This window comes from Mus pahari, chromosome 11 (assembly GCF_900095145.1).
Source record: "Mus pahari chromosome 11, PAHARI_EIJ_v1.1, whole genome shotgun sequence".
Lineage (NCBI taxonomy): Eukaryota > Metazoa > Chordata > Mammalia > Rodentia > Muridae > Mus > Mus pahari.
This window is the reverse complement of record NC_034600.1, coordinates 29,208,141-29,233,113: the sequence shown is the minus strand read 5'-3', so window position 1 is coordinate 29,233,113 and position 24,973 is coordinate 29,208,141. Positions and strand designations below refer to the sequence as shown.

Sequence of the window (24,973 nt, the reverse complement as noted above, 5' to 3'; positions counted from 1 at the left end):
CACATGCATGTACACACATACATACACACACATGTGCACACATACATGCACACACATACATACACACACATACCACACATACATATGTTATGCCCTGATTCAGCAGGAAACCCAGGAGAGCTCAGGAACTGCAGAGTCCACTGCAATTTTGCATAAGACTCCTTTATTATTGCAGAAAAGTCTTGGCCAGGATTGCAAACCTTCCCACAGCCTAGATCAGGAGTGCAACCACGAGAGCTCAGGTGTCTTGGCACTTAGATACAGCATAGTTAGAAATTCCTTGAATGCTTAGGGTGAAGAGGAAGGAAGGCGGGCGAGGGAAGTCATAACTCAGACACGATGTCATTTGGTAGGGCGGAGTCTAGGCTGAGGGATTCTTCTGACCTGAAGATTGTCTTTTGTGGGGCGATCAGGAACTCGTTTTATGGCCGGCCATAACTGCCTGTGACCTCTGATTACTTTTCCCTATGATTCAAGTGGACCCTATGTCCAAGGACAGACACCAGCTGCACCTGGTTATCTGGGAGAGTGCTAGTCACCACTGAAGTTGGGGAGTTTTTGTCATTTGTCTTACTCAGGCTGGCACCCGTGGCTCCTTGAGTCCTCCTGGAGGAGCCAGGGAAGGGAAAAATCCCCTGAGTTTGCTGCAAGGAGGCGGGAAGCAGGGATTGGGGAAAACAGAGCTTCTGAGGAAAATGCAGAGGCAAGCCTTGGAAGCAAGCCCCACTGTGCTTGTGGGAGAGAACCTTGGGGGAGGGGGACCTCTGTGGGAGAGTGCAGAATCAAGCCACCTGTGTACTTCATATTCATATACATATACTACACATCTAAACACACATGTGCATGCACATGCCGGCATATACACATATATACATACATACATACATACATACATACATACATACATATGTACATACACACATATGCATATAACATGCACACGCATGCACATATACACATACATGCACACATATACACATATAAATACATATTTGCATATACACACATACACATTGCATATACATACACACATGCACACATGCACATGTACACATACATACATGCATACATACACACATGCATACACACATGCACACACACATACATAGACTGTTTTTCTATGCTCTATCTTTTAGGGAGACTTTCTTTGCTTTGAGTAGCACATGAAGAAATGGTTGTAAACTTTCTTACTCCTATGTATTGTTGGACATTTGACTACTTATATAAACTTACAAGCGCTTCTCATGGAAATTATTAGTTTGATCTCTGGAAAACTCTGTCTAGAAGCAAACAGATAGATGTCTAGTTTTTGATAGATCTTTATTCAGAATTTCAGAGGGAATGAAGATGTATAAGATGTACACCATGCATATGTGTGGCAGTGGATATCTTTATTTATAAATATTAGCAGATAAGGATAAGTTTTAAGGTAGTCATTCTTTAGTGATCTGGTTGTTTTTGTTTAAATTCTATTTTGTATTTTTTAATAGTGTGTGTGTGTGTGTGTGTGTGTGTGTGCAAACACACAATACATGCACACGGAGCTAGAAGTTGATGGATGTCTTCACCGGTCATACTCCACCTTATTTTCTGAGGCAGATTTTCTCCCGGAATCCAGAGACCACCAGTTTAGCTAGTCCAGCTGGCCAGCAAGCTATGGACTTGCTTATCCATACCTCCCCAGTGCTGGGACCACAGGCACAGTGACGCCAGGTTTTTGTTTGTATCTGAGCTCAAGTCATCACCTAGCGCTCTACCAACTCAGCCATTTCTCCCCCAGCTCCAGGTAACCCAGTTTATACGTAAATTAGAATAGTATACCTGACTTTCCACTTTTTAACATGTTTCCCTCCCTCCCTCTATTCCCCCTCACCCCCATCTAATTTTCTTTAGTGTGACTTGGTTTTTGAGGCCAGGTTTCAAATAGCACCATCTGACCTTTGCTTTTAGCCAAGGCTCTCCTTCAACTCCTTCAGCTCTGATCTACCTGCTTCTACCTCCCAATGCTGAGATTGTGGGTGCATGGCACTCTGACCAGCTGGAATGTAAATAGTCTTATTAAGGCCTTAGAAATAACTTAATATCTTAATTGGCTGGAGTGTTCTCTTTCAAGAGTATTAGCTTGCTAGGCAGCCTTTTTTCTATTGTATGGTGTCTGTAGTCCACATGCCGATCTAAGAAAGCTGGACAATCCTTTCAGGATGTGTTGTACAGACTGAGGGGATTATGCAGTTGCTGCCCAGTCATCTTTCCTGCACCTGTCTAGGCTACTCTTTCATGCTCTCCATAGAAAACAAGTTCCAAACTTTCCATTGGGAGAAAAAAAAGTTTCTTTAGAAAAACATTTTCTTGCTTTATACAAACTAGTTTGCACATTTGTGATCTCAGTATGACTTTGTAATTGGCAAGGATTCAATTATGGCTCCCTTGTATATGCTTTCAAATGAAAAAAAGAAGAAACAGAATCACAAACACACACACACACACACACACACACACACACACACACACACAATTTAGGTCAATGAAAAAAGTTCCTTGTTCCCAGATCCAGCTAGGACCTGTGGGTCTTGACCCCTTGGGGAATCAAATGACCCTTTCACAGGGATCACTTAAGACCAATCAGAAAACATTTTTTTTTCATTATGATTCAGAACAGTAGCAAAATTACAGTTATGACGTAGCAATGAAAATAATTTTAAGGTTGGGGTTGAACACAGCACGAGGAACTGTATTATATGTCAGAACTTTAGGAAGGTTGAGAACCACTGATTTAGGAGAGAAGCTGTTTTCATCCCCAGTGTGTGACAGACACTTTATAATACCAAGAAGGAGTGGTAAGCAATGTAAGTCTGAAATGAGACCGACCAAAGCAGCTTGGTGACCACTTGGTCATGTGTATATCGATACAGAAACACTTGGGCAGAGGAGAGAGGAACTGGCAGTTAGTGCGGCTGGAGCTCTGGCTTGAGAGCTGACATCCAACATCTTCAGCCATCGTTCCTCAGCTTCAGAGCCTCCTCTCTAACTCCATGAGATCCCTCATGGCCATCAACGGCTTACAGAGGTCCAGCACAGCCGTTTGTAATGTACACATCTCTATGAAAAAATCCTTATATCTTCTGGGTGTGGTGGTGCACACCTTTAATCTCACCACTTGGGAAGCAGAGCCAGGTGGATGGATCTATGTGGTTTTGAGGCCAGCCTGGTCTACAGAGTTCCAGGGCAGCCAGGGTTACACAGAGAAACATTGTCTCAAAAAAACCAAACAGCACAACAAAACCAACAACATCCTCATATCTGTGTCTCATTCTTTCACAGTCCTGTGTCTACTATGTAATATTCACATAAGCTTTAAAAAATAATATCCAGACTCCCCCCTAAAGGAACATTTTGGAAGAGAATTCCATAGAACCTATATAATCTAGACGGGAATACACCTTTAGTTTTAAAGGGTGATTATTTGTAAAAGGCAAATTCATTAGGGCACAACTTAGACACAATACAGTTTAAAACACTTGCTGCCCCATGGTCAGCACTAGCATCAGGTGTACAGTGTATCTATCATCTCCAAGAGTCAGGGCCACTCTTTTCCTAACCTCACCCACAACTGTTGATCTGTTTTCTTCTTGATAGTTGTAAAAACCTAAAGGAACATTCCAGGCGTCATATCAGCAGAATCATTGTGTGTGTGTGTGTGTGTGTGTGTGTGTGTATGTGTGTGTGTGTGTCTATGCAATGTGATGTGCTTCCTCTAGGGAAAATCTGAAGTTTCTTTGGACATTCTAGCCTCTGGACTTCTAGTCTACCAGGTATGGCTAGCCATATAGACTCACTTAGTTTTGAACTTATATAAACACTAGTTTGCTATCTGATCGATGGATACAAATTATCTACAACCAAGTTACAACAGTTACAGTTTTTGTTTTCTTTTAAAATAGTTGATTATAGGGTCTGAGAATGTTCAGTGGTTAAGACAGCATACTGCTCTTCCATCAGGACCTGAGTTCATATCCCATCACATCAGGGTCCAGGGTATGGGGGTATGGGATTAGATGCTCTTTTCTGACCTTCATGGGCACCTACATTTACTTCCATAAGTCTTTTCACCTACCCATGTACATATAATTTTTTAAATCTAAATTAATCTACAACCCAGTTGATGAAAACTTGATGTGGTTTTCTTTTTATTTTCAAATTATTTAATCATTTTATATGTGTGGGTATTCTGACCATATGTTTGTATATCATGTATGTACCTGATATCTTTGCCAAGACTAGAAGAGGGTGTCAGATCCCCTATAACTGCATTATAGTCTATATGAGTCTATATGGCTAGTTATATCTGGTAGACAGGAAATACAGAGTCTAGAATGTCCAGAGAAACTTCAAATCAAATTTTCCCTAGAGAAAGCACATCACATCACACAGACACAAAGAGACACACAGACACAAAGAGACACACAGACACACACACACACACACACACACACACACACACACACACACACACACGATTCCACTAATACCTGGAAGTTCCTTTTGGTTTTTATAACTTCTATGTGGGTGCTAGGAATTGAACCTTTGGTTTTCTGGAAGAGGAGCCAGTGATCTCCACAGTTGAGGCATCTTTCCAGCTCCCAATTTCCACTTTTTTTTTTTTTTTTTAAGCATTTAAAGAGAGTCTGGAGGGGTGGGGAAGGCTGGAGAGATGGCTCAGCGGTTAAGAGCACTGACTGCTCTTCTGAAGATCCTGAGTTCAAAACCCAGCAACCACATGGTGGCTCACAACCACCCATAATGAGATCTGATGCCCTCTTCTGGTGTGTCAGAAGACAGCTACAGTGTACTTACATATAACGATAAATAAATCTTGAAAAAAAAAAAAAAGAGAGTCTGGAATATGCCTTCCAACACACTGAGAAATGAGGGGGCCTAATGGAAATCGATCTGCTCACTCACCTCACTGGCAGATTAGTTTGGTGTGGGTGTGTAGCAGCTTGGTACATGATCAATTTGCCAAGCTCAGTGGAGGTCACCAGGAATAGATCGAGCAAGAATTCTATGCTAAACATATCTCAAAGCAGCTGCATATCGGCACCTTTCCCCAGTTTCTACAGAAATGAGAAAAGGACCTGTTTTATTGAAGCTGTGCCTCCTTAAGTAATCTAGGCGTTAAAGAACCAAGTAATGTCACCAGCCTTGTAAGGCTGTTCTGTATGCCTGCAGCCCGTGGTTGTTTGCTCTCCATTTTGAGTGGTTTAATCTAAGCACATTAAGTACCTGCCTTGTTCTTTCTGCAAGGAGACAGACATCTGGGTCTGAAAATGAAGGCAGAACTCTTGTACAAGGAGTCAGTGTTTGCATTCAGAGTGAAAGTATGCAGAGGCCCCCAGTGGTGCTAAGTATTCTGAAGGACATTTGGTAATCAGAGATTTGGGAGGCTCCTGGTTTTTAAGTTCTAAAAAATAAAAATAAAATAAAATAAAAAAATAATTGTCTTTTTAAATCTAACAAAACAACACAACAACCCAGGTCATTAGAGTATGGTGTGAGTTTAATTATTTTTTAAACATTTTAAAATTACTTGGTTGTTTTATGTGTATGGATGCTTTACCTACATGTCTGTATATTATGTGTGCTGGGTGCCAAAAGAGGGTGTCAGATCCTTCAGGACTGCATCACAGATGGTTATGAGCCACCATGTGGGTGCTGGGAATTGAACCCTGGGTCCTATGTTCATTGTGGTGATTTGAATGAGAAATCTCTCTCATAGCCTTGGGCATCTGAATACTTGCTTTCCAGTTGGTTAGTGTTGGGAGATTTAGGTGGTGTGGCCACGTTGAAGGAAGCACATCACTGGGTCATTTGACGATTTGCACTTTCAGTTTCCTGTTCCTGTGGCCACTCCTGATGCTCGAGGCACACTTCCTCAGTATAATAGAGATATAAATAAGTAAGCCAATGTAAATTCTTTCTCGCATAAGTTGTTTTTGGTCTTGGTGTTCATCACAATAACAAAGGAGTAACCATGTAGATTGGTATAACTGGGAAGGAGAAATTGAGTCAGACCGTGGGAAGAAAAGCCAGGTCTGCGAAAGCCCCCAAAGCCAGGTCTATGAAGATAGGAAAATCTCTTTTTGGAAACACATAAAGAAAAAAAAATTAGAGTGGTCTGTATGGGTAATTTGTCTCCTTGATTAGAATTGAGAGAAGCTGTGAAAAGATCTATTGTGACCACGTTCACTGTGAACTTTCATGGGTCCCCAACAGAAAGGCGTTCTTGTTCAGCATGGGACGGCTCCTTCATCCTGGACTCTCGTGGGCAGGAACTCCCTCTGACAAGAGGAAAAGATGTTATCTAAGCTCCTTTAAGTCTGGCTAACTCTGGAGGAAGAGTCCATGCTTGGCCAGCTGTAGTTATTACAGAGTAAGTTTTAATTGTCAGCGTTTTAGCTTTTATTGTCTAGTTGACATGACCTAGAGACACCTAGGAAGGGGGAGCTTCCATTGAAAACTTGCCTCAGTCAGACTGACCCGCACCCGTGTCGGTGGTGGGAATTTTGGTTTCTTTAAACACATGGAAATGTTCTGTGGATATGCTTTTGTTTTAGTCCCGGGTGTGGGATACGGGGTTGTTTCATACAGTTCACAGCAGCTGACTATGATTTGTCTCGTGCTCTCGATGGGCATGATTTTGTCAGCTGAAGAAGATAGCTTTTGCAAATGTATGGCTTTGGGAATTCTGGGGACTCTTGAGAGGGTATATAAATGCAAGAGCTGCAAGAGAGATGCAGGGGCCACTTCTGCCCTTGCTGCTGCAGCTGTCGCCACAAACCCCCACCCCCACCCCCATCCCCACCCCCACCCCCACCCCACTGCTGCTACTGTCCCCTGCTGCTACAATTGCTGATGTTACTCTTGCTGTTTGCTGGTTGGAGGTATCCTGACAATAAAGATCAAAATTGCCCCCAAGGAACTCAGTGCTCCCAATCAGCAGGAAATAGTCTAACAATATCAAAGCCCCCCCTTTCCTCTCTAGCCTTCCTTCTCGCCTACCCAGTGGTGGGGAGTTGGAAGGGATTGGAGTGGGCAAAGGCGGTAGAAGGAGGAACTCACAAAGTAGCCGAAAGTCCAGTTACGCAGGTCTCGGAGAGTCCGTCTTGATGGACAGTTGATATGGGTTCCACTGTCGTCAAGGTGGGCCTGTGCTGTGTTAGAAAACTAGTTAACGTGAGCCAGAGAGTGGAACTGTAAGCAGCATCCCTCCATGGTCCCCGCTTGGGCTCCTGGCTTGTCTCCAAGCCTCAGTGATGGATTGTAGGTCGGTAGTGTAAATCAAATAAACCCTTTCCTCCCCCACCCTGGGGGGGGGGTGGGCTTTTGGTTATGGTGTTTGTTATAGCAGCAGAAAGCAAACTAAAACAAATGTTAATAATTTTAATAGATTCAACTCCTCCCCCAGTAATTCTCTCCTTTTGCTTCAGTTCTGACGCCCAAGATATGGTTATGGTAACTCGGCTCTGTCCTGGACACGTCCTCTCAAGTTTGCAAAGCGCTTTCCTATCCTCCTGCAAGTGCCTCTGTGACAGCCGGAACCCCAGCCTCCCCCAGCCTCAAAGTCTGCCTTAAGGGTTGTTACCCTCTATACTCTCCTAACGTTAGAATGGTGTCCCCTAATTGAGCCCCTAACATTGTTAGCATGTGGTGCCCCTAACGGAAGAGAACACTGCATTGCCTTTGCTCAAGAAGTGCAGAAGGAGGGAAGGCCACCACCCACCTTCCCTGACCACAGGCTATCTTGAAGAGACACAGCTCAGTCTGGACACTGCATCATGCTTGATGACCCAGCCTGGGCTCCCTGCATCCAGTATCTCCAAGGCCTTTCTGCTGTAGCAGTGGTTAGCTGGGCCTCTTCCATTCCCCGCTGTGCTGCCAGGGGGAGGGGAAAGGGGAGGGGAAGGGAGGAGAGGGAAGGGGAGGGGAGGGGAGGGAGAAGGAAGGGGAGGGGAGGGGGGGTCTTGACCCCAGCACAGAAGTCTCACTGATAGTCAGTGAAGCTCATCATAGCATTAACCCTCTTGGAATTCTCTTCGAGCCTTCGTTCATCAGAACCAACCCTCCTAACCTTGTTCTCTGTCACTGGCGAGTTTAGTAAGCACCTCTTTGCCGACTCTGAGGCAGCACTGAGAACAGCACAGAGCGCCACTTGTTACTTGAAAGGTTTCTCATTCCTGAGATAATTACCTCTTTGTTTTATCGAAGTATAATAAGGAAATAGGCTAGTAGATGATTAAATCAGTGTCACAATTGGTAGTTTTTTATTTTTTATTTTTTCTGCAGTGCCTAGACAGATTTCTGATAGACTCTTTCACTTTGCAAACTTGAAATTTGGTTTTTCTTTCAAGTCACATGAGAGCTAGATAGGTATCTTTCTCTTTTTTCTCTTCTCTTCTCTTCTCTTCTCTTCTCTTCTCTTCTCTTCTCTTCTCATCTCTTCTCATCTCTCCTCTTCTCCCTCCCCTCCCCTTTCCCTTTCTTTCTTTTCTTTTCTTTCTTTCTTTCTTTCTTTCTTTCTTTCTTTCTTTCTTTCTTCCTTTCTTTCTTCCTTTCTTCCTTCCTTCCTTCCTTCCTTCCTTCCTTCCTTCCTTCCTTCCTTTCTTCCTTTTTTTTTGGAGACCGAGTCTCACTATATAGCCTTAGCTGGCCTGCAGTAACCCTCCTGCCTCTGCCTTGGTAGTGCTGAGCTTAAACCTATTATTAAAGATTAACTTGTTAACAACATTTTAAGGGACCGTGGATGCTGCTCAGATGGTGGAGAGCCTCCCTTTCTTAAGGCTCTGGGTATAATCTTCAGCATGGAATAAACCCACATGTGTGGGGAACCAAAAAGGGGGCCCTGGGGAAGAGGGGAAGGGAAACGCACACCCAACCAGAGTTTTCCCTATTCTCTGGTCTGTCAGGCATGAGAGGGCTGCTATCTACCTTCCACTCATCCCCAGGTGGGCATCTAAGCCTCTGACCCACTCTTGGGGGAGTAGCAAGGGGCAGCCCTACCTGGGAGTCCCGGAGCTACTTTGCTAAAGCCCCACGGGTTATGGGAGAGAGGGATGAGGGAAGAGGTTCCCAACACCGATGAGAGTGAGTGCAGCAGATCTTGAGCAGAGACTCTCTATGGTTTTAGAGCTTTATTATAGAAAGGCAGGGAGAAAGAGAGAAGGGAGAGAGAGAGAGAGAGAGAGAGAGAGAGAGAGAAGAGAGGGGGTGAGAGTGAGGAGTAAGAGAGAGACAAGTAAGATGTAAGAGAGCGAGGTGGGGGCCTAACAGCCCCTTTTATGGTCTTTACTGTTGCTAGGTAACTGGGGAGGAGTTTAGCCTGAAGGTCAGAAGCTTGGGCCATTGCCTATGTGACTTCTAGCCATGCTTCTCTTGTGGGGGCTGTGGGGGGACAATAACTTAGGCAGGAGCCAGAGTTCCAGGACCACGAGGGAACGCCTACCATGTCATTTAGGTGAATTATCACCATTTTCGGGGTTCAGACCTCAGCTCAATTGGAGATCAGCCTGCATTTCCCTATACACATGGGTGACACATTCCTGTAATCCTACCACTTGGGAGGTGGAGACAGGATCAGAGTATAGGGCAGCTTCAGCTATGTAGTGAATTTTAGACTAGCCTGGACTTTATGAGGCCAATAAAGCACTTAAAAAGATATAATATCAGAATTATTGGAAATAGTATAGAAAATAATATAATAAAGGCCTCTTTGAATTTACTACCTACAATGAAGTCAGGTTGAGAGACTAATGGACACGATGCTAAGGAATGCCTTCTGCCACCGAGACCCATGGCAGCCTGTGCTAAGCGCAGCAGTGGTCAGGCTGAAAAGAAGGGTCGCCTGGGGAATCCTGGCAAGGTCACCTGATGATGGTGCAGCTGGGTGGCCCAGACTTAAGCATGTCTCTCACTCCTGTGCTTTCTGCCACCCCTTGGTGTTCACAACTGTGATGATGCTGCAGAGTTGACCACAGGTGTGTGGAGTTGTTCCCCAAGACAGACACGTGAGCATTGATATGTGAAGGTTTTTTTATAACTCACAGTGCAGTTAAGGTTATGGAGAATAAAGGTAAGCAAAAAAAAAAAAAAAAAAAAAAAAAAAACCAACCAAACAAACAAAAAAAAAAAATCAGGTAATAGTGGACATCTGTGGTGAGCCCCATGTCTGTCACTCTATGCAGAGGGAGGTCTCCCAGTGATAGTNACTCACAGTGCAGTTAAGGTTATGGAGAATAAAGGATAGCAAAAAAAAATAAAAATAAAAAAAAAAAAAAAAAAAAAAAAAAAAAGAAAAAAAATCAGGTAATAGCAGACATCTGTGGTGAGCCCCATGTCTGTCACTCTATGCAGAGGGAGGTCTCCCAGTGATAGTGAGAGGCTCTGTTGACTTCCAGGGATTTTAAGAGTGTGTGAGATCACCAGCCTGCAAAGCTCAATCTCTCTAAAGATCTGGGCACAAGATGTCAAGAGAGTTCTCAGCCTGGCTCAGCCTCCTAACATGCAGTAGTGCCTTGGGCAGACTAAGTGATGTCTTAGCCTATCTTGGCATCCACATTTATCAAACAGAGATTAACATAGACATCAACCTCGAAGGACGGTGTGATCAAGCTGAAGGCTGATGGAGTGTGGCCGGCTGGGGAATGGTGATCTGGAGTGCCCTGTTCATGTCTGTGGTCCGTGCTGACTTTGTCTTCAAGACCATGTTCCCTGGACAGAAGGAAGTCTGTAGCTTTAGGAGTACACTTGCCTCCACAAGAAGCCCTCAGGCTGAAATGCTCACCTGTTCGGGCTCCCTGTTACTTTTGGGTAAATGCTAAATAAAGACAGAAATTATCATCCCATAGGAATCTCGGGATTTCCTATTTCTAAACGAGCCTCTATTCCTTTGTTCTTCCTTATGGTATCATTGCTTATTTCAGTGTGTGAGATGTGTTAAGTTTATTATTTATTTAGGGGCTGATCATGTTCTGAGGAGGGGGCTGGTGTTTTTTTTTTGTTTGTTTGTTTTTTGTTTTTGTTTTTTTTGATGTTAGAGAGGCGGGTAGTTTCTTTCCCTGATAAGATGTCTAAATTATAGTCAAGTAGACAATTCCCCCCCAAATTATTTGGACTATTTTTTTGTCACCTCAAGAGACTAGAACTCCATGTTCTTCAAAAAACTTGTTTCTGGTGATGGTGGTGATGACTTTAAATACCCAGGAGCTATCTACACACTAGCAATAGTTTTAATCTTGAAATAGGAGTAAGTAATGAACGGAGATAGGCCTGAATTTGAATCCCAGCTGTGACCTAATTTGCTTCAAGTCTCGCTTTCCTCATTGTAAAAGTAGGAGTAATAGAAAATACGTAGCCAGGCGTGGTGGCGCACGCCTTTAATCCCAGCACTCGGGAGGCAGAGGCAGGTGGATTTCTGAGTTCGAGGCCAGCCTGGTCTACAAAGTGAGTTCCAGGACAGCCAGGGCTATACAGAGAAACCCTGTCTCAAAAAACAAAAAAAACAAAAAAAAACAAAAAAAAACAAAAAAAAAGGAAAGAGAGAAAGAAAGAAAGAAAGAAAGAAAGAAAGAAAGAAAGAAAGAAAGAAAGAAAGAAAATACATGAAGTGCTATATGGATTGTGTGTGTAGGTGCCTGATGTTATCTAATGAATAGATAGCTTAACCTTGGCTCTAGATTAGTTTGCTGAGGTTCAGGGACAATACAAAGCACTAACATCCCTATTATTGATAGCTTATAGTTAATTTTATATTTATAGGTTACAGTTCTGTTCACAGGGTTTTATGCTTAAGATTTTGAAAATATTTATTTTATGTGTGTATTTGCTTGCATATATGTCTGTGTACCTTGTGTATGCCTGGTGCCCACAGAAGAAAGAATAGGTGTTAGATCCCCTGGGACCAGAGTTACAGACGGTTGTGAGCCAACATGTGGGTGCTGTGAATGGAACTTAGGTCCTCTGCAGGAGTAACTGGTGCTCTTAACCACCGAGCCATCTTTCCATCTTCTGTTTGTAGGGATTAATAGTAAAATGTAACGGAATCTCAACTGAGCCTTATATTCAGTTTTCTGTCGTAGACCAATCTGTCTCAGGCAGGCCTGTCACCAGTGTCTTCTTCTCACAGAGCACCGATGTAAACCGCCTGTAACCCTGTCAGGAGGACGCTCAGGAAGCCCGGGGAAGGGCTGCGCAGGCTGGCAGTTGGCTGGGGAGGAGGGAAGGAGGTGGGGGCCTGCGTCTTGCCAGCTTCCACTGTAGCTCTTCCTCTGTAGCAGCCTTTGGGACACAATGAAGGGGGGGGAGTAATCCACGGACGGCAGTCAATAAAGGATGCAAAATACAGCTCACACGGGTCACCACAGCCCAACACAGGAGCAACCCGCTTAAAAGTTGCTTTGTTTAAGACTTAACAGTTCAGATTCAGAAAGAAAAATTTATTTCCTGAGATTTCCTAAACTCGTCACTTGTTTGGACTTTTCCGTTTCTTTTTTTTTTCAAGGTTGCATTGGGTCTTTAATCAAACCATGGAAAACAGGCATCTCAGCTGCCTAAACTGGTGCTTTTTATAATGATCATATGGTGTGCATTGATTTTTTTTTTCTCTTTCTCTGGTTTTGGTTAAAAACAACAACAACAACCAACCAAACAAACAAACAAAAACCCGCCTAAGTCTTTTATCCGGAAATGTTTAAAGCCTGACAAGAAGACTCCATTTTTAGCGACTACGTGCTCAACAAAATTTAGCATATTGGGTTTCAACAGGAATGCTTTAATTTCTGTCATTATTGGAAATTTGTTTACATGGACTCAAAGGACTTATGTGTGCTTTCCTTATGTGGGCAGAAGGTTGGGAATTACAGTCTCGAAGGAGTGAAAAACTGGTAAAAACAAATTTGAGGGCCTCTTCCAAGAGATGATTCCGATCCAAGTCACATGATCTGAAGATGTGTGTCAGCTTACCTGAGGAAGAATGTTTTTGAGGGGAAGGAGTCTTGCATGGTATCTTGAGATTCTTTCCATTTAAGGAAACAATTGGGAACCTCTGGAACAGTCGGAAGAAACCCGTAGTTAAGACCACCACACGTTCAGTAAGTTGCTGTTTAAACAGTTGGTTTAGAAGGAATAGGGTGTTTACGGAATGAGATCTGTCTTACTTTCTGATAGGTAAGTTATAAAGCTGTAGGCCTCTGGCAAACTTATTTTTACTTCACGTTAATCATGGATACCAACCCATTTCAAAGGGCACAAGCTAGAGTGCTGGCTAAGTTTGATTGTCAACATCTCAGGATTTATAATCACCATGGGAATGAATCCCCTGGCTGTGTCTATGAGGGATTTTCCACATTAAGTTAATTGAGGTGGGAAGACCCACACTCTATGTGGCAGTATCTCATAAGTTGGAGCATTCTTGGCTCTCTGTTTTCTGATTGTGGATGCAACATGACCAACTACCTTCTGTTCTTGCTGATGTAGCCTCCCTGCCACGATTAGCTCTATCCCTTGGAGTGACAGAGATGGAAGAGGGGAGAGGGGAGTGTGATTTTTAAAAGCTTTGTGGGTGGCAAGTATTTCCAACAGGAGTCACCATTTTTTTTTTTTTTACTTTCTTCTGAAGGTTATTTTGGTGTGTTTTGTTTTAAAGTATATTCTTCAAATTTGATTAAACTTTGATTGCTATGTGATTAGCTCCCAGTGCCGTGCCTTCTCTGCCTTAGATGTCCTGTGGGCCTTACTCATTTGATGAGAGCTTATTGTAGACAAGAAGCCCATAATCAGACCATTCTGTTCTTTTCCTGGACACTCATTTTTAAAATACTTCCCAGCCACAGCTTGGTGCTGAATTCTTACTACCTGGGTGCTGAATTCTTATTACCTGGGTGCTGAATTCTTGCTACTGAAAGGGAGTGGAAGAGAGAAGTGCTGTGCACAGGCCTGAAAAGCCATGGTGTTCCATATTCTCTTCTTCCTCGGACTGGTTGAAGTGAAGATGGTAAATTGGGAGCTAAGTCTCAGGCTACGGAGCCACAAGATGGCAGGAGCCTGGGTCCTAGCCCACACCTTGGGGCAGTTACCCAAACATCATTTGGATGTGACTGTTAGATGCCAGCTTACTGTGATACCAACAGCTTTGTGGGGTCTCTGTAACCAGCAGCTGGGGCACCTTCTTGCTGATCCCACTGTCACTGAGTTCAGCATGGTACTATAGCTCTTTTCACTTTGTTCCTGTGTTTGGGCTCCCTTTGATGTTCCAATCGATTTGCCTTCTTCGCTACTCATCTTTATTTCCTCCCCATTCACACCATTCTCATTATTTTCCCTCCTTAGTAAACCCACACACACCTTGCCTCTCCAATGCCAGCCTCCATGCCTGACTCTGAGAGCTCCTTGTGACTGACCCAACAGAAATTGGCTTTTGGTCATTGGACCACATTCTTATTGTTTCAAAGATTATTTTTTTTTAGAACCATTTTAGATTTACAGCAAAACTGAGCAGAAGGTACAGAGATTTCCAAATGTTCTGTCCCTCCACACACATGGCTTTTCCCATTATCAACCTTTCACCAGAGTGGCACATGTTTTACACCCAAGGGACAACATTAACAGTCACCTGAGCTCCATGGTGCACATTAGGGTCCTCTTCTGGTGTTGTGTACCTTCTGGGCTTGAGATAAAGTGCAATGGCAGCTGTCCACCATTGCTCTACAAACCACTGTGATAGCTAACGCTCACTGTTGACTGGACTTGGTCTCACCTGAAGGACACACCTCTACATGTACCTGTGAATGCATTTCCAGAGAGAAGGCCTTTCGCGTTGGTGGTGCAATCCCATGGTTGAGAACAAAGGAGAAAGGGAGCAGAGAGCCAGCATACATCTCCCTCTGCTTCATGCCTGTGAAAGATGTGACCAGTTGTTTCAAGTTTCTGCTTCCATGCCTTTCCTACCCTAATGCACACTACCCTCAGACTATGAACCCAGATTAACCCTTCCTTACTGAAATTGGTTTTAGTTGGGAATTTTGGCATAGCTACAAACAAAAATAGTACAGTGACCTGCTTATTCACAATTTCCCTGCTCACTATACCCTGGGAGCCACTAATATTTCCCCATTTCCATAACTTTGACTTTTCCAGAATGCTATATATTTGAAGCATACAGAATTTAGCCCTTTAAGATTAAGATAGGCACAGAGGGCTCCTATGCTGACCATTGTTCTTCTTAGTGATGGCTCTGAGCATCTTCAGGTAACAAATACACTGTTTTTGCATTGAAGTTGAACATTTTTCATATTTGATATTGAAACAATGTCTAATCACCCTTTATACCTGGGTTTACTTTAATAACGTCTGTACAACAGGGACTCTGACAATGTGTAGGTGTCTTCAGAGGCACCTGTCCTGGAATGGTTTGTAAGCATTTTCAGGTTGTATGTACCTGTTGATTGTTTGTAGTTGACATTAGAGAAATTAGAATCTTGTTAATCCCATTAGCCACGATTAGAGTGAGAGGACACTCAAAGCTAATTCCATATTTAAGTTAAAATGCTGACCCGGACTTCCGTTTAATCATTGGATGCTTTAAGTGATTCCTCGTAATCCCCTGGAAGGAGGGGTTACTCTCTTTGTTTGTCTACTCATCCATCTCCCTTCAAGAGCAGCAGGAAGAGCCCCATGGTCTAAGCCCACCCTAGCATCAGATCACTGCTGCCTCCTCCTGCTTGGCTTCTAGAAAGTGCTGCTGTCTGTCCTGGAGGCAGCTGTGTGAGCCTTTGTGATCCCGGAGAAGCAGAACCAAACACAGTGTGATCTAGCAAACAGCAGCCTTGGCCCTTCTTAACTCAGAGTGTCGCAGGAGCCCGCCTGTGGTGATGCATACTCAGATCTTGCCTGGACGGACATGCTGACTTCCCCAGGTTTAAACTCTCCTGATTACAGTTTATTTTCAACAAAACTACCAGAATGATCTTTTCAATGCCAGATCTTGTTAATTTTCTACCCAAATTGGACTCAAGACCGTCAGATGGCTTCTACTTGTCTGTGACCTTACCACCTATGCCCTCTGTGGTGTGCTAGCAAGCTTCCTTCATGTTTTCCACACATCACAACTCTTGTTACTGCAGGGCCTTTGTGCTTGCTGGCCCTTCTGCCTCATATGCTCTTGGATATCCACATGGCTCTGTCCCTTGCTTTATCTAGGTCTCTGTTAAAATAACACTGTTTTAGAGCCTCTTCCTGAGGATCTGAAGCTTCTCCCTCCTTACCCATCCCTACCTTCCTCAGCTCTGGACTACTCCGATGCACAATTATTTATTTATTTATTGACTGTGCCTCCCCACTAGAAAAGTCTGACGAGGGCAGGCAGGTTGTTCGTCTTAGCTGAAATACCTGGCATAGTCTCCGTATTTACCTTTAATATAAATGGGTGGGTGAGGACATTTAGTGCCTCTGCTTGAGAGACTCTTGAGCCATTCGCTTACCTGCAGTGTCTGTACAGTTCATGGCAATCACTGAGGAAATGGGAGGGGTATTCTTAACAAGATTAGCTGTACTCTCTGGCCTTTCTCATTTAGCTCTCCGTCTGTGGCTCCGGTTGTTACTCTCACAGTGCTGGACCTTGTGCTGAAGAATACACGAGGGGTGGACCTTAATTTACTTTGGCTAGATGACACCTCTGGAGAAGCCAAGGTCTGGCATCTCTGTAGCAGGTCTGTTTCTTTCTGGCTTAGAGCCCCAAACAGTTGACCTGAGGAGAGAGAAGGGAAGGGGGGAGAAAGGAGGGGGCGGGGAGATCAAGAGTGCCAAAAGGAAAAAACGAGATCGTACCAAAGAAGGGTCGGAAGACAAGACTGTCAAAAGCAACTCCTAAGTGGCCCAGCCAGGCACACTCAGCCTGAGCTTCGTGGAGGATAAGACAAGCTGTCCAGGCGGGGCAGGGCTTTCCAGCAGGGCTTCTTCCCCTGCCTGAAGTCTAGCACATGGAAAGACAGACATAGCATTGTGAAGATGGGTGACTAGTTGGGAAGAAGGGCTTTGGAAAAGTCCCTCACTTGCCACCATCAGGAGAAGATACATTGCGGGGTGCATCCCCCTTTAGCCCCCAGTTCCTGATGTGTTGACACCCATACAGAAGCCTGCTTCACCCCTTATTCCGTCTACTGACTTCCAAACTGCCGTCGCTGGAAGGTTTGCCATCCCTGGCAGATCTGGATCCAAATGAGCTTTGCTTTGTGATTTCTAAATCCACAGTTCTGTGGCTGAGAATAGCCAGATTCTTCATCTTGCTTGGCACTGATAGGGTCTTCCGTGCTCTTAGGAAGAGCCTGGTGCGTGTGTGCTGAGGGCAGAGGAGGGAGTTGTGGCTCAGCTGCTTCTTCTCGAGAGGGGCAAAAGGCACGGTAACTTGCTATTATACATCCTAGGAGGGTCTTTCTGTGGCACACAGTGGTCTGCCCCGGAGGAACACTTTTGATGGTTGTAGCACTATTCTTTGCCCAGGGCAGATCAGTTTACAAAGACTCAAGGCTCTTTGTGTCCTGTATCTTGGTTTAGGTTTGGCATGTAAAAAGCTGTCAGCTGACCTATCCTGAACATCTGGCAGCATTTGATTTAGCATAAACCCACAGTCCTCAGATGTTAAATAATTATAGCATGTGGTTGCTTGTCTGTGTGGGTCTAAGATGACTCCAAAGTGTGCAACCTCATAGTGTGGCAACTATTTTTGCTGTGTGTTAGCTACCAAGGCATTTAAGCCGATTATAAAAAGGGTATAAGGAAATATTTCCTTAGGCTGTTGGTGACTTGTCACTGATAGAATGTTTTCTTCCATTAGGGAGCAGAGGGTCTGGACTTAGAGTCAGGGGGATCTTAAAGACCCAAAAGAGATTACATGGAAATTTTACAGGAGAAATATTTTTTTCCCAGAGCAGTATAGGGAAGTTTAAAATATGAACCCTAAAAGAATTTACAATTATGGTTTTATTCTTTGAGTTTAAATTCATTGCATGCGGCAGAGGCTGGCAGTTTGGAGCCTCTCCAGGATTTTAAAATTTGGTTAATTAAATCCACTAAAGCAAATAGCAGTCCTCTAAGATTTAATTCTAAAAAGAATAAAAAAAATGCATATCCACGATGAAACGTGAATGGTGTGTTTGTAAATTCCCAGTATCCTTTCTTTAGAACCTCAGGGTTCCATTGACTTCAGTTTGAAAGTCTCTAGTCTACTGAACATGACTGAGTTAAGCATTACACCAAAAGCACGGGAGGAGCAGATAGGGATGGAATGTGCTCAGTGCTTCATGGGGAGACAATTCATCGTACTCCTGCAGCAGATGGCATGGGCTCTGGGCTCTCAGGACCGGGTATGGTTTAGCACCATTGTCTTGTGGCGTGCGCAGATAAACCAAACAGAAAAATAACAACAGCCACAAACATGCCCTGTCTCTGGTAGTGTTACTTCGAAGCCTGACGGCTCTGTGCATCTCTGGTCCTCACAATACTCTCACAGAGCTGAACTCTGTCCCTAGCCTTTCCCTCCATTGTTCTGGGTTCTCCCCAGGGGCCTGCAGGACACATCGGGTCCCTTGTCAGTGTGGTGGACACTCAGACATTTGCAGTGTGACTGTTTACCCACCAGTCTGCTCCTCTCTGACATAACAGCTCCAGTTCCTCCAATTGTTTTCCTGTGACAACATGCCTTTTGCATCACTTTGGCATCTTTGTCACTTTCCTCTAAACAAATGGCTCGTTTCGTTTGTTTTTATACTGAAACAGTCCATGGGCTAGGTTTCTCCAGTATTGACATTTTGTATCTCTCTAGACTGACTCATGATAAAAAATTACTAACCAAATTCCCATCCTGTGATCCCTGTGTCCAGTTGTTAAACAGCATTTAATATGACTGATTATTTTGAGACCAAGGGAATAGTAAAAGAATACAGAAATAGAAATAGTGACTTTCTTTTCTTCTCTCTCGTGGTCTCCCCCTCTCCCAACCTGGCTTTGAATTCACTACACAACACAGGCTAGCCTCAAGTTTAGAGCAATTCTCCTGCCCCAGCCTTCTGGGCATTGGGTCAAGTGTGTACTGCTATGTCCATCTAGGAGTGGAGATAAAAAATTTCCGTTTTCTCACACATGATCCAGTGTATTTCCCACTACCATCTGCTGTAAGAGTCAGGTATTTGTGTTCAACATCTATGAGTCTGTGCTTATTATGTAATCTTTATGTTAATAATTTGGAAATTAACCGAATTGAGGTGATTTTAAAAGCTTGCTTGGGGATGTGGTAGAACATTTATCTAGTATTCATGGATCCCCAGCTCCAGAGGGGGAGACATGTAGGGTAGGGACTGCTGTGATCTTATAGGGAGTGTCTACCTTGCATTAGTCTTTACTTACTTTTGCTGTTAGAGAAACAAAGGTCATTTCAGTTATAGAGTGGTCAATCAGTCCATTAGGAATGAAGGTCATAATGACCTTTTGGTTTGCATGTTTATCTTTCCTGATGTGCTGAGTTTAATGTACAAGTTTGAATAATGGATCACTTCCTGAATATAACATACACCTGTAATTTATGGTTATTATTTTTGTTGATAAATGATTACTTTTTAAATTTCAGTTTTATTTTTCATAATATTTCTGTTACGTGTGGAACTTTAGGTTGTCTCCTGAAACACATTGTTTCACGATATGGTGGTCTCTGTCACTTTGATCCTTACCATTTCTAGCCAACTCTGATGTCCCAAAGAAGGACCTTTCAGTTCATCCCCTCCCCCAGGCCCCTCCCTGCTGAATGTTGGCTTATTTCTGTCCATTTCTTCCTATCTCAAGGTGGAAATCATGCCTGCCCCCAAGGCAGCTGCTATAAAGACGGTTTGTAAGTCTTTTGGCCTATAAGTAAATCAGCCTTCATTAAAAGGAAAGATATTCTCATATCTCACTCCATTTTAGTCAATCTGTGTTGATATTTATTTTGTTGGGTGTTAAGCTTAAATAATCCTGATATTTTACACTATTAAAAAATGAGATGCCTTTAAACATGCTTTAGTTCAGTGGTTCTAAACTTGTTTGGATCATATGCATTACCTTCTAAGGGTCTCTGACCAATTATCCTTACATGATAAGGGTCCCTGTCACATGTACCATCAGGGAGATAAAGGAATGCCACCCCTACCCATGGATTTCAGGATGAGAAGTTTTGTATTTTGAGTCTAAAATAAATGTTGAGTGGAATGTGCCTATGGATTTTAAGACTAGAAACCTCTTATCAAGGGGTTTAGATGGAAAACTATAGGCGTGTTACTAAGCAATTGGGTATTTGCTGATAAAGAGGAAGGGCGGCTGGGGTCTGGGGGTTGGTCGGTAGATTGATCTTTTTAGTGTTCTCCTTTGGAAATGAGGATCATAGCAATACCTCATAGGTGTTCCTGTAGAATAAATGAGAAAATGCATGAGGAAGCACTTTCTAACTGCAGTGTGTGTGTGTGTGTGTGTGTGTGTGTGTGTGTGTGTGTGTGTTCGTTCATGTAGGTGTGAATAGAGGCTAGAAATCGACATAGTGCCATCCCCCAGGATGCTGTTAACCTTGCGTTTTGGAGTAGGCTCTCTCATTGACTTGGAGCTTTCTGGGTAGGCAAGGCTGGCTGGACAGTGAGCTTCAGAGATCCATCTCCGAGATGGAGTTTCAGAGTTTTACCTCCCCTGCCCTGGGATTGCAAGTCTGTGCCATTGTTTTGTTTTGTTTTGTTTTGTTTTGTTTTGTTTTGTTTTGTTTTGTTTTAAATGTGCGTTCTGGGGATAAAACTCAGGCCCTCGTGGCTGTGCACGGGCTGTTTTCCCAGTGTCCCTGTTTTAAGGAAATTCTTTAGTTACACACAGAAATTTGAAGTGAAATGCTGTCAGCTCTCATCATTTTCTTTAGTATCACGTAATGACACATGTGTGTGACAAATTGTGAGAAAGAGAACCAGATCACCGGTGAAGCAGAAATCAAGAGACACAATGTTGTGTTTCTGATTCTAGTGTCCTGAGCTAGACTCACTGGTATCTGTGGCGTGTGTTAACTTTCTTATAATATGGCAAGGTTATTCTGGGGTTTTGTTTAACTTTTCAAAGATTTTGCTCCACAGGGGAGACTTGTATGGAATTATTATAATGATGATATTTCAAATATAAAAAAAATTTAAAGTTTGACAGTTCACTTACACTATAATGTTAGTACCAAACTAATGGGTTTTATGGTATGTATTAGTAAGCTTTCACAATTAAACATAATGTATCTGTTTCCATTGGCCTATCTTGTGCTCTTGTCCCTGAGATCTCTCACACAGAGGCTGGGTATAATATTTGAGTATTTTGGAATATGTTTTAATCATCTTATAAAAAGTTGATGATTGGTATTCAAAAGCCCTAAAAATGCTTTGCATTTCAATTTTGACTTCTTATAAGAGCGAGCACTCAATGCTTTTTAAAAGTTTTTGTGCCTTTGAAAGAATTACGATGACTCAGAAAATGGATCTTTGCACAGGGAAACAGTCTTGTGAATGATGCTTACGTGTGCTGAGGCCACCGAACACCCACTTACAACCCCCCCCCCCCAAGTGGCCCTAGATTGCAGAAACCCACCACAAACAGATGTACCATTTTGTTCTCATTACCTGATTGAAAACACTTGGCTTGCTGTTCAAGTATGCTACATAGTTTAGAAGCTAAATAGAAAAGGTTGCCTGGCAAATAACATTAGTTGTTGACGGATTGTGACTATATACAGGTGCCCTGCATGGAAGACAAGAATTAAGGGAACATTAGTGTGAGAAAGCACCGTAATTAGGCTAATATAGTCACCCTAGAGAGACAGATTAAGAAAATACTAGAACATGCGGGTTAGTACATGAGCCCATGTGGAGGCTGAGACCTTTTCTTACCCGGTGATTTGAGATACCACCATGCTTATTTTTTCTTGGTTTTATTAATGTATTTTTTATTGGATATTTTATTTATTTACATTTCAAATGATATCTGCTTTCCAGGTTTCCCCTCTGCAAACCTCCTACACCACCTCCTCCCCCTGCTTCTATGAAGGTGCCCCCCCTTACTTACCCACCCACTCCCACTTTGCCGCCCTGGCATTCCCCTACACTGAGGCATCAATCCTTCACAGGACCAAGGGCCTCTCCTCCAATTGATGTCCAACTAGGACATCCTCTGCTACATATGTGGCTGGAGTCATAGGTCCCTCCATGTGTACTCTTTGGTTGGTGGTTTAGTCCCTGGGAGCTCTGGGGGGTTGATTGGTTGATGTTATTCTTCCTATAGGGCTGCAGACTCCTTCAGCTCCTTCATGCCTTCCCCTAATTTCTCCACTGGGGTCCCAGTGCTCAGTCCAATGGTTGGCTTCGAGCATCCACATCTTTCTTGGTCAGGCTCTAGTAAAGCGTCTCAGGGGACAGTTATACTAGGCTTCTGTCAGCCAGTGTTTCCTGGCATCAGCAATAGCGTCTGGGTTCGACCACCATGCTTATTATGTAGTTTTCATGTAACCATGTGTCTGTTTCTGGTCTCTCCTTTGTGTTCTGTTTCTCAGCCGCTGTCACACTGTTTATAAGACCCCGGTTTTAGTCTTTATTTCACTTTTGTATGGCAAGGGCTTGTCCACTCAAATATTATTCCCTCTTCAAATCTTTACTCTTATTTATTCTTCCAAAGAAACTTTTGAATAATTTTGTTCAATTAACTTTGAAAACATTCAGTTTGGGTGTTGAGTGGAATATGTTAAATTTATGGACTAATTTAAGGAGATAATCTTGCCTTATCTATCTTTTATGGTTTCCAGAAGTTTTAGGGAACTATTTTTTTTTTTTAGTGATTTATTTTTATGTTTTCTGCACATTGTTCTTCTAGCCTGCATGTATGTCTGTGTGAGGGTGTCAGGTCCCCTGGAGTTACAGACAGCTGTGAGCTTCCTTGTGGTGCACGGGGAGTTGAACCTGGGTCCTCTGGAAGAGCACCCAGTGCTCCTAACAGCTGAGCCATCTCTCTAGCCTCTTAATGGAGTATCTGAGAACTTTGTGAGGCCCAGGCGAGCTGACAGGGAGGAGCTGACACACCGAGCTGCAGCTGTGACGTTGGCATTGATCCATTGGTTTTATTAGGACAGGTTACTGTTTTCAGTTGTTGAAAGCAAAGCCTGCAGCTGAGCTCGAATGAGGGCAGGCATAAGGTTTGAACGTGCAAATTCTGTAAGTGGAGTCTCTCTACCACATGGGATGTGAGTGGTTTCCAAACAACAGCGATAGACTTCAGTGTCCTCGGTGGCCACAGTGGCCAGAGCCTGGGGTTGTCGCCTGCAGCTGATTATTCGCACTCTCAAGCTCAGCCTGTTCTTCCCGTAGCCCCCTTCCTCAGGGTCTCCTACAGGGCTCAGCTCAGTTGGTTTCTCTGAGCCTCCTGTTCCTTTTTCCCCGCCCGTCAATATTCTTCTGATGCTCTTGTGATTACTACGTAGGGGGTTCCTTTTATTTTGAGTATCATCCTCTGTGCTAGGACACTAGGTCACCTCCCTCGGGTGGGCCCATAGTCTTTGCCGTCAGTAAAGCGTGGAGTGGTTCTTGAGAGGGGGGAACCATGTGTCAAGCAAGACAGGGGAAGGAGGGACTTGGAATGGTCGTGGCGAAACTCTTGCCTAAGTGGTAGTTCTTGTTCACCTGGCCAAAAGAAAGCCTATTCTGACCATTGTTTGGAGTAGATGCAGATTAGATATCTTTGTGGTCCATGCAAATCTTTGATCTATTTATACAATCTGCTCTGTGTTTAAGAAAGCTACCACTGTGTCAGGTCAGAGTCTGGCTATGGAGAGTTAACAGCCCGTTAGCAATGAGGAACATGACTACAGCAAACTGTTCTTCATTTTTAGGAAATGGAAAACCTGTCTGAGTTTCCTCTCTCAGTCCTGTCAGATGTGTGCTATTGTTTTGTGTTTTCTGGTTTTCAGCTCTCCTTCCTGTGCTCGCTCTGAAGTCATGGGATGGGAGAGTTTCCTTGGCACGTCACTTTCTGTCGATTCCGTTCGTGTGACACATGCATGCTCGCATACAGAGACGGGAAAACCCAGAACTGAGTACCAGTGTGTTATTTCCAAATGCTGTGATCTGTATTTATGGATAATTTTAGATGCCTTGCGACTGCAAACCAGTATGAAAATGCTTTTTTTATTTCCAAACATTTTTAGGTCAAATAACGATATGGTCGCTGGAAGGAGGAGCTTTGGACTGCGCTTGCTCCTCCTTAGCCTAACTCCTGGCCTTCCAGCATCGTAGTGCTGTAGGGACTTGAGTCAGGCGGACACTCCTGTCCAGGAGACTTAGCCCGAATCTTCCTTGCTTCCTTTCCCACTCATCCCAGGATGCGAAGCTGGTTTATTTTTGTTCGGCAGCTACACAGACAGCCAGAGCCTTCTCCACTTTGAATAAGCTCTGGAAACTTCTAAAATAGGTGGTTCTTCTACTCCTTGCTTCCTTTTAACCTCCCTGCCACTCCCTTAGGCTGGGCGGAATGCATGCTCTCTCCCTGGAGGCCTGCTCTGAGCTGCCTCTTTGTACTTGAGGCAGGGAGTATCCTGAACCTTTGAGGCCTGCAGGATCCTGAGATGGTCTGGCAGGCTTGGTTGTTAGCTAGCCCCTGACAAAGCCGCACGTACTCGAGACTGCTAGCCTGCTGCCCCATTCCTTTGAAGGAGTGCTTCTCCTTGGAACCAGAACACTCTGTAAGGCTTTGTGCAAGCCAGAAACTCTTAAGGCAAGGATGAGGCCGACCAGCTGAGACTAGAAGGCTCAGATATCACTCAGAGGAGACAGTTGATGCAGTGAATGAGTACTCTTGTTTATCTGAAAATGTCTCTGAATATTTATGGTTCTTGCAGTGTCTA

At 43.7% G+C, this 24,973-nt stretch overlaps 1 protein-coding gene across 2 annotated transcripts in view; it reads left to right on the top strand.

Annotated features, from left to right (window-relative positions):
- Positions 1-24,973, top strand: part of Arhgef28 (Rho guanine nucleotide exchange factor 28) — a 310,662-nt gene that overhangs the window by 99,121 nt on the left and 186,568 nt on the right. The gene's annotated exons all lie outside the window — the stretch shown is intronic.